The following is an 8,311-nucleotide window of genomic DNA, read 5'->3' as shown; positions in this document are numbered from 1 at the left end:
AATGTTGTCAGGTTTAAAGCTGGCTCTCGCTTCTCTTCTATAACAGTATCTCTGACCACAATTGTTGTCAGGTCAAAGCTGCTCTCCTCTCTCTATATATACAGTATCTCTCTAACAGTATGTTGGTCAGGTCAAAGTTTGCATCTCTCTCTCTATATTACAGTGATCTCTCTAACAGTATGTTGTCAGGTCAAATTGCTCTTCTTCTCTCTATATATACAGTAATCTCTAACAGTATTTGTCAGGTCAAAGCTGCCTCTCTCTTCTCCCCGGCGCTTGATAGTTTCTGATCCCGCCTTACGTTTGTTAAAACGCTTTCTCTCTCCACTTCAGACGGTGAAAGGAGGATCCTCAGAGACCTCGCATTGGAAAGAGGATTGTGATAACTGGCAGACCACAGAGATTGATCACGATAAGGTGGGAGGGGGGGACATAATTCTGTCTCTGTGCCTCGCTGCCTGTGTGTGTGTATTCTGTTAGAGACCCTTCAGTGGAGTAACAATACATTATTCCTCTGCGTTTAGAGCTATCACAAGAAATCTATGCTTTAAACATTTGAGTCACCTCTGTGTAATAAAAATAAAATAAAGATTAAAGAGCTTGGTTTGTGCTGTGATGGTGAACTGAACACAGTCTTGTCCGAATGTAGTATCACCTTTTAGGTTTCTCTTGGTGTGCATGAATGGTTTCCAAACTCTGGTAAGTGGTTTTTAGCTCTGTATTCGCTTGTGGGGTGATTGTGTTTAATAATGAAGTTTTAAATGTACTTATAGCCTTTTGTATTTAGTGGCCATCAATCTGCAATATTGAACCTTCCCTATGTGTGTGTGTGTGTGTGTGTGTGTGTGTGTGGTGTGTGTGTGTGGTGTGTGGTGTGGTGTGTGTGGTGTGTGTGTGTGTGTGTGTGTGCTGTGTGTGTGTGTTGTGTGTGTGGTGTGTGTGGTGTGTGTGTGTGTGTGTGGTGTGTGTTGTGTGTGTGTGTGTGTGTGTGTTGGTGTGTGTGTGGTGTGTGTCCTCTTCTCAGGCTCTGGCCCAGGCCATCAAGGAGGCGAAGGAGCAGCAACCCGACATGTCTTGACCAAAGTGGTGGTGCACCAGAAACAGAATCAACCCCAGATTAACCCCAGCTCCAGTTGACTCACCTATGACCAGGTCAGTGTAGTAACCCCTAACCCCAGATTAACCCCAGCTCAGCTCACCTAGTGACCAGGTCAGTAGATACCCTAACCCACGATTACCCCAAGCCTCAGTCAGCTTCTCCTATGACCAGGTCAGTAGTACCCTAACCCCAATTAACCCCAGGCTCAAGCTCACGCTTGACAGGTCAGTAGTACCCCTAACCCAGATTAACCCCAAGATTACCCCAGGCTCAGCTCACCTTGACAGGTCAGTAGTACCCCTAACCCCAGAATAATCCCACAGGCTCAGCTACCTAGACCAGGTCAGTAGTACCTTAACCCAGATTAACCCCAGGCTCAGCTCCACCTATGACCAGTCAGTATACCCTTAACCCCAAGATTAACCCCAGGCTCAGCTCACCTATGACAAGGCAGTAGTACACCCTAAACCAGATTTTAACCCCAGCCTCAGTTGACCTCTCCTATGACCAGTCAGTAGTACCCCTAACCCAGATTACCCGCCCTCAGCTCTCTATGGACCAGCGTCAGTAGTAACGCCTAACTAACCCCAGATTAACCCCAGCCTCAGCTCACCTATGCCAGGTCGTAAGTACCCCTAAACCCCAGATTAAACCCAGGCCTCAGCTCTCCTATGACCAGGTTCAGTAGTAAACCCTAACCCCAGATTAACCCAGCCTCAGCTCTCACTATGACCAGTAGTAGTACCCCTAAACCCCAGAGTTAAACCCCAGCCTCAGCTCTCCTATGACCAGGTCAGGAGTACCCCTAACCCCAGATAACCCCAGCCTCAAGCCTCTTCCTATGACCAGGTCAGTAGTACCCTAACCCTAACCCAGATTAACCCAGATAACCCCAGCCCTCAGCGTCTCCTATGACCAGGTCAGTAGTACCCCTAAACCCAAGTTAACCCCAAGCATTAACCCGCCAGCTCGCTCTCTATGACCAGGGTCAGTAGTAGCCCCTAACCCCAGATTAACCCCGATTAACCCCAGCCTCAGCCTCCTATGACCATGGTCAGTAGTACCCCTAAACCCCAGATTAACCCCAGCCTCAGCTCGTTCCTATGACCAGGTCAGTAGTAACCCCTAACCCACAGTGGACACACAGGGTCGTACTATCAATTGTCTGTAATCCTAATCCATACTGAAACCCACTTTAGGTTCAGCATAATCCCTCCACTCTTTCTCTTCTTCCCTCTTCTCTTCCTCTTCTCTTCCCTTTCCCCCTCCTCCCTCATCTCCCCCCCTCCCTCTCTCCTCCCGTCCTCTCCTCTCCTCCCGCTTCACTCTCTCTCCCTCCTACCTCCTCCCCTTCACTCTCCTCCCTGAGACGAGACAGAAAGAGACAGAGAGAACAGAGAACAGAGGACAGAGACACAGAGAGAGAGAAGGGAGCGAGAGACATAGACACCGAGAGAGGAGAGAGAGACAGAGAGAGAGACGAGAGAAGAGAGACAGAGAGACATAGAGACATAGACGACCCGAGAGAGAGAGAGAGAGGAGAGAGGAGAGAGAGAGAGAGAGAAAGAGAGAGAGAGAGACGAGAGAGAAGAGAGAGAGAGAGATGAGAGAGAGAGAGGAGGAGAGAGCAGAGAGAGAGAGACGAGAGAGAGAGAGAAGAACGGAGATTCAGAGAGGAGAGAGAGAGAGGAGAGAGAGAGAGAGAGAGAGAGAGGAGAGAGAGAGAGAGAGAGAGAGGAGAGAGAGAGAGAGAGAGGAGAGAAGAGAAGAGAGAGACGGAGAGAGGCCCTGATCGAGGGCTATACACTGCTTTTCGTTAGCTCCTGCAGAGGACTAAACAATGTATCTAAACCAATATGATGGGAGGGAGCGCCATGATCAAGGAGAGGTTATTTAAGGGTGATTCCGAATGGCATTCACCCATAAGGCTGCCGTGGAATACTATGCCCTATATAGAAATAGGGTGCCATTTGGGACGCAGTCAAGCCGCAATGTTGCTAATTACAAAATCATCCCTTCCTCCCATTCAGTTCAAAGCACCGCACGCCACTGGCAAGGACAATGCATATATTGATTCAGTTATTGTCCTTTTTATATCGTCCGCTTAAAAACTGCGTTGATTTATTATAACAGTATTTACTCAGGTCAGGCCTATTCCTACATGAAACAGGAGCATGTCAGCAGGAGGTCTTTAAACAGTGGTGTTCCATGTGGCCTTTACATGAAACATGGACAAAATGTTCAGCAGGAGGTCTTTACAACAGTGGTGGTTCCATGTGGCTTTAACATGAACAGTGACATGTAGCAGGAGTCTTTAAACAGTGGTGTCCATGTGGCTTTAATTATAGCCCTGTATGTTTGTGTGAGTTGAAGCCGTAGGCTCAGGCTTGCGTCCTAAAGTGAACCCAATCCCCTATATAGTGCTCTACCTTTGACCCAAAGTTCTAGGTCAACATTAGTTCATTTGTAGGGAATAGGGTTCCAGCTGCCAGGTGGTATGTATTACACACAGTGCTTCCCACCCTTTCCTCTCAGACAGGGGGGAGACGAGGGAGAGAGTGGCCCTCCCAGTAGGTTTCATGAGGCTCTGTGTTCATGGGAGCTCTGTGTTAGGAGCTCTGTGTCATAGAGCTCTGGTTCAGGAGCTCTGTGTTCATGGAGCCTGTGTTCATTGGATGCTCTGTGTTCATGGAGCTCTGTTGTTCATGGAGCTTCTGTGTTTCATGGAGCCCTGTGTTCATGGAGCCCTGTGTTCATGGAGCCTCTGTGTTCATGAGCCTGTGTTCATGGAGCTCTGTGTTCATGGAGCTCTGTGTTCATGGAGCTCTGTGTTCATGGATGCTCTGTGTTCATGAGCCCTGTGCTTCATGGAGCCCTGTGTTCATGGAGCTCTGTGTTCATGGAGCTCGGTTCATGGAGCTCTGCTCTGTTTTACCTTGGACATCATCAACGCTAACAGCCTGAGAAGCCTGAGACACCCCTAACAATCCTACTTCCTCCCTCTCCGCTTCAACACCACCCACCTCACCCCACCCCACCCTACCTCACCCCACCTTACCCTCACCCCACCCTACCTCACCCCACCCACCACTACCTCACCCCACCCCACCTTACCTCACCCCACCCACCCTCACCCCACCCTACCTCACCACCCTACCACCCTACCCCACCCACCCTACCTCACCCCACCCTACCTCACCCCACCCCACCCTACCACCCTACCTCACCCTACCTCCCACCCCACCCTACTCACCCCACCCTACCTCAGCTCACCCACCCACCCCACCCTACCTCACCTCACCCTACCTCACCCCCACTCTACTCACCCCACCCTACTCACCACCCTACCTCACCCCACCCACCCTACCTCACCCCACCCTACCCCACCCTACCTCACCCCACCCTACCTCCCACCACCCCACCCTACCTCACCCACCCTACCTCACCCCACCCTACCCCACCCTACCTCACCCAACCCTACCTCACCCTACCCCACCCTACCTCTCACCCCACCCTACCTCACCCACCCTACCCCACCCTACCTCACCCACCCACCTCACCTCACCCACCTACCCCCCTACCCCCCTACCTCCCCAACCTCCCCAACCCACCCTACCCCACCCTACCTCACCCAACCTACCTCACCCCAACCCTACCTACCACCCTACCTCCACCCTACCCACCCTACCTCACCCCACCCTACCTCACCCCACCCTACCCTACCCCACCTACCTCACCCCACCCTACCCCACCCTACCTCACCTCACCCCCACCCCTACCCCACCTACCTCAAACCCCACCCTACCCACCCTACCTCACCTCACCCACCCCTACCGCCACCCTACCTCACCTCACCCCACCCTACCTCACCCCACCCCACCATCCTTCCTGTCTGGGCCTGCTCTTTTTGAAGCCTGAAATATGTTCATCATTGTGAAAACATTGGTGTAGTTCTACTCACCTTTCTGACTGTTTTCTACTCTTGCGCTCTTTATCTTTAGTGTTGAATCAGGGGAATGTTGAGGTAGTGTTACTGAAGAAGTGTCTCTCTCTCTGTCCACTGTCTGTGAAGCTGTGGGCCAAAACTACCACGGCGCCTGAGGAAGGTGAACTCACACACATCCCCCACCCGCGCTGACCTTCTCTGCTTGTTTACCTCAGAGACCCCGCCTTGGGAACAGACACACACACCCCACACCAGACTGGACCGGTCCAACCTACCAGAGAGAACAAGCTTCACTTTTCAACTCTGAACTTTGAACCTCCCAACCAATAGAGTTCAACTGAAGGAAAAGGGAACAAACAGAACTCTCCAAAAAAACTCCCAGAATTCCCTAGGACCACCCACTATCCGTGTCTCTCTCTCTTTCACTCTCTTCCACTCCGCTGCCAAATCCCGAACAACCAAACTGGATTTTTCTAAACAATAAAAATGTTGAAATAAAGTGTTAAATTTTTTTTCTCTTTCTCCCATTTGTCTGGAGATTTTAACAAGAATTTTCAAAGGGCATTTGGTCTTTAAATTGTGTAGAGATTGCAGGGACTTTGTTGATATTTTTCTAAGACTTTTCTTATCGCCGTAATTGGAAAATCTGTATCTTCAAAGTAAACTTTGAAGGGACTCTTATTCTGAAGTGGGATGATAACAAGGGATTTTGGGTGATTTTTCTGGGACTCTTCAACCATCCTGATACGAGGATCCCTCTTCAAATCAAACTTTTACAACCAAGTTTGGTTTCATCTCTTGTACAGTACAAAAAGTTATATTTTCCCTCTCAATGTGAAAAGTATTTTTTAAATTTAAGTGTAGAAAATATTTTATTTCATCCAAACTTTTTGGGGGCCCTATTTTAAGTCTTTGTCATCTTTTGAAGATATGACCTCAATATCTATTAGTGTGGATGATTTTCACATCTTGTTGACTGTTTTAGTTGTGTTTGTTGTTGTAGTTACACTGGGGGGGGGCTTCATCAGGACTGAAGGAAAAGAAGCAGTGTATTGAAATTACATTTATTATATTATTGACATCCTCTTTAATTTCTGTGTATGTATCCATCCTTTTAGATCACCCTGACTTTACAGGTTTGTAGTTAGATGTTTTCACATAGCATTCCAGCATTCACCAGCTACATAACATAACAGTCATTCATTTATACCAGGCATGACAGAGCAGTAGAGGCAACTTTACAATGTCCTGCATTCATTTACCTGTATTTCTACTTTTCTACCAAAGGGGGCAGTGTTTACTCATTTAGAGAGATGGACCACTACGCAGAAGAAGTCAGTTGGAGAACACTTCACGCTAAAGGCCAAAAATGATTCATTGGGGTTGATTAGAGAATCAATGTTAAAGGCCCAATGCTGTCAAAAATGTGATTTTACTGTGTTTTATATTTCCACTCTATGAGGTTGGAATACTACTGTGAAATTGTGAAAATGATGATAATGCCCTTTTAGTGTAAGAGCTGTTTGAAAAGACCACCTGACATTTCAACCTGTTTTGGTGGGATGGAGTTTTGGCTTCACCAGTCAGTAAATTAGAGTTCCAAACCTCTCTGCCAATAACAACTAGTTTCCATTTTCCACCTCCCAACTCAGGCAGTCCTAGCAAAATTCTTGTTTGAGAATTTGCTCTTTGCTAAGAAGCTATTTTTTTATATTTTCTTTTACAATTTTAATTAAAAACAATCACAGTAAGGTATTGTTACCCAGAAAGTATGTAATATTGAGATAAAAATAATTTTTTTAAAGAGCGTAAAGTAAACAAAGTCTCAATTGGGGATTTCATTCCCTCCGGTAGCCTCTTTGGTGTTCTCCTTTTAGAAGACTGCACTAGTTACATCAGCACAAAATGAAGTTATTGTTACCCTCATCTGTTATGACGTCTCCTGATGTACTGGCCTGTCTCCTGGTAGCGCCTCCATGCTCTGGACACTACGCTGACAGACACAGCAAACCTTTTGCCACAGCTCGCATTGATGTGCCTTCCTGGATGAACTGCACTTACCTGAGCCACTTGTGGTGGGTTGAGACTCCGTCTCATGCTACCACTAGAGTGAGAGCACCGCCAGCATTCAAAAGTGACCAAAAACATCAGCCAGGAAGCATAGGAACTGGAGAAGTGGTCTGTGGTCACCACCTGCAGAATCACTCCTTTTTTGGGGGTGTCTTGCTAATTGCCTATAATTTCCACCTTTTGTCTATTCACTATTGCACAACAGCATGTGAAATGTATTGTCAATCAGTGTTGCTTCCTAAGTACAGTTTGATTTCACAGAAGTGTGATTGACTTGGAGTTACATTGTGTTGTTTAAGTGTTCCCTTTATTTTTTTGAGCAGTGTTATTTACACACCCTACACACCCTGATAGATAACATGTCCACCAAAATAATAACAAAATATACGCTTGCTTTATCGACTTCCAAAAGCATTTGATTCTAGTTGCATACAGGACTGTTCTACAAAGTTATTGAAAGTGGTGTAGGGGGTAAAACATATGACATAATTAAATCAATGTATACTGGCAATATGTGCAGCATTAAAAATTGGCAAGAAAATAACAGAATTCTTTAACCTGCCTTCGTCAGGTTGTAATCTGAGCCCTGCACTCTTCAATATTTACATCAACGAATTGGCCACTATTCTAGAAAAAATCCTCACCCCTGGTGTTAGTCTCCACAATTCAGAGTTAAATGCCTACTCTTCACAGATGACCTATGCCTGCTGTCACCCACAGACACATGGCCTACAGCAGAGCCTGGACCTGCTAGAGCAGTACTGCCAGACCTGGGCCCTGGCAGTAAACCCCAAAAATACAAAAATAATGATTTTCCAGAGAAGATCCAGATCTCAGGAATTAGACCAAAGTTCTCAATTGGTACAAAATATAATAGAGTACTGCACACCCTATAATTACTTAGGTTTAAAAATAAGCGCAATTGGACACCTTAATGAGGCAGTGAATGAACTGAGAGAGAAAGCATGCAGGGCCATTCTACCGCCATTAAAAAAACAAATTAAAATTGGAATACCTATTAAAATTTTGTCTAAAACTAATTGAATATTCATTGAACAATTGCACTTTATGGCAGCGAGGTGTGGGGTCCACTTGCAAAACAAGATTTCATCAAATGGGACAAACATCCCATTGAAAACCCAGCATCCAGAGTTCTGTAAGATTATCCTACATGTCCAGAGGAAAACTACAAACAT

At 46.7% G+C, this 8,311-nt stretch overlaps 1 long non-coding RNA gene across 1 annotated transcript; it reads left to right on the top strand.

Annotated features, from left to right (window-relative positions):
* Positions 1 to 359: 359 nt before the first annotated feature.
* On the top strand, positions 360 to 5,552 carry LOC112077928 (uncharacterized). Its single transcript, XR_002895541.2, has 3 exons — positions 360 to 417; positions 1,025 to 1,152; positions 5,172 to 5,552. It is a non-coding gene; the product is annotated as an uncharacterized lncRNA (long non-coding RNA).
* Positions 5,553 to 8,311: the final 2,759 nt, after the last annotated feature.

The sequence above is a fragment of the Salvelinus sp. IW2-2015 genome, unplaced genomic scaffold, assembly GCF_002910315.2.
Source record: "Salvelinus sp. IW2-2015 unplaced genomic scaffold, ASM291031v2 Un_scaffold5054, whole genome shotgun sequence".
In the NCBI taxonomy this organism is placed as follows: Eukaryota; Metazoa; Chordata; class Actinopteri; order Salmoniformes; family Salmonidae; genus Salvelinus; species Salvelinus sp. IW2-2015.
This window is presented reverse-complemented; position numbering and strand designations above follow the sequence as displayed.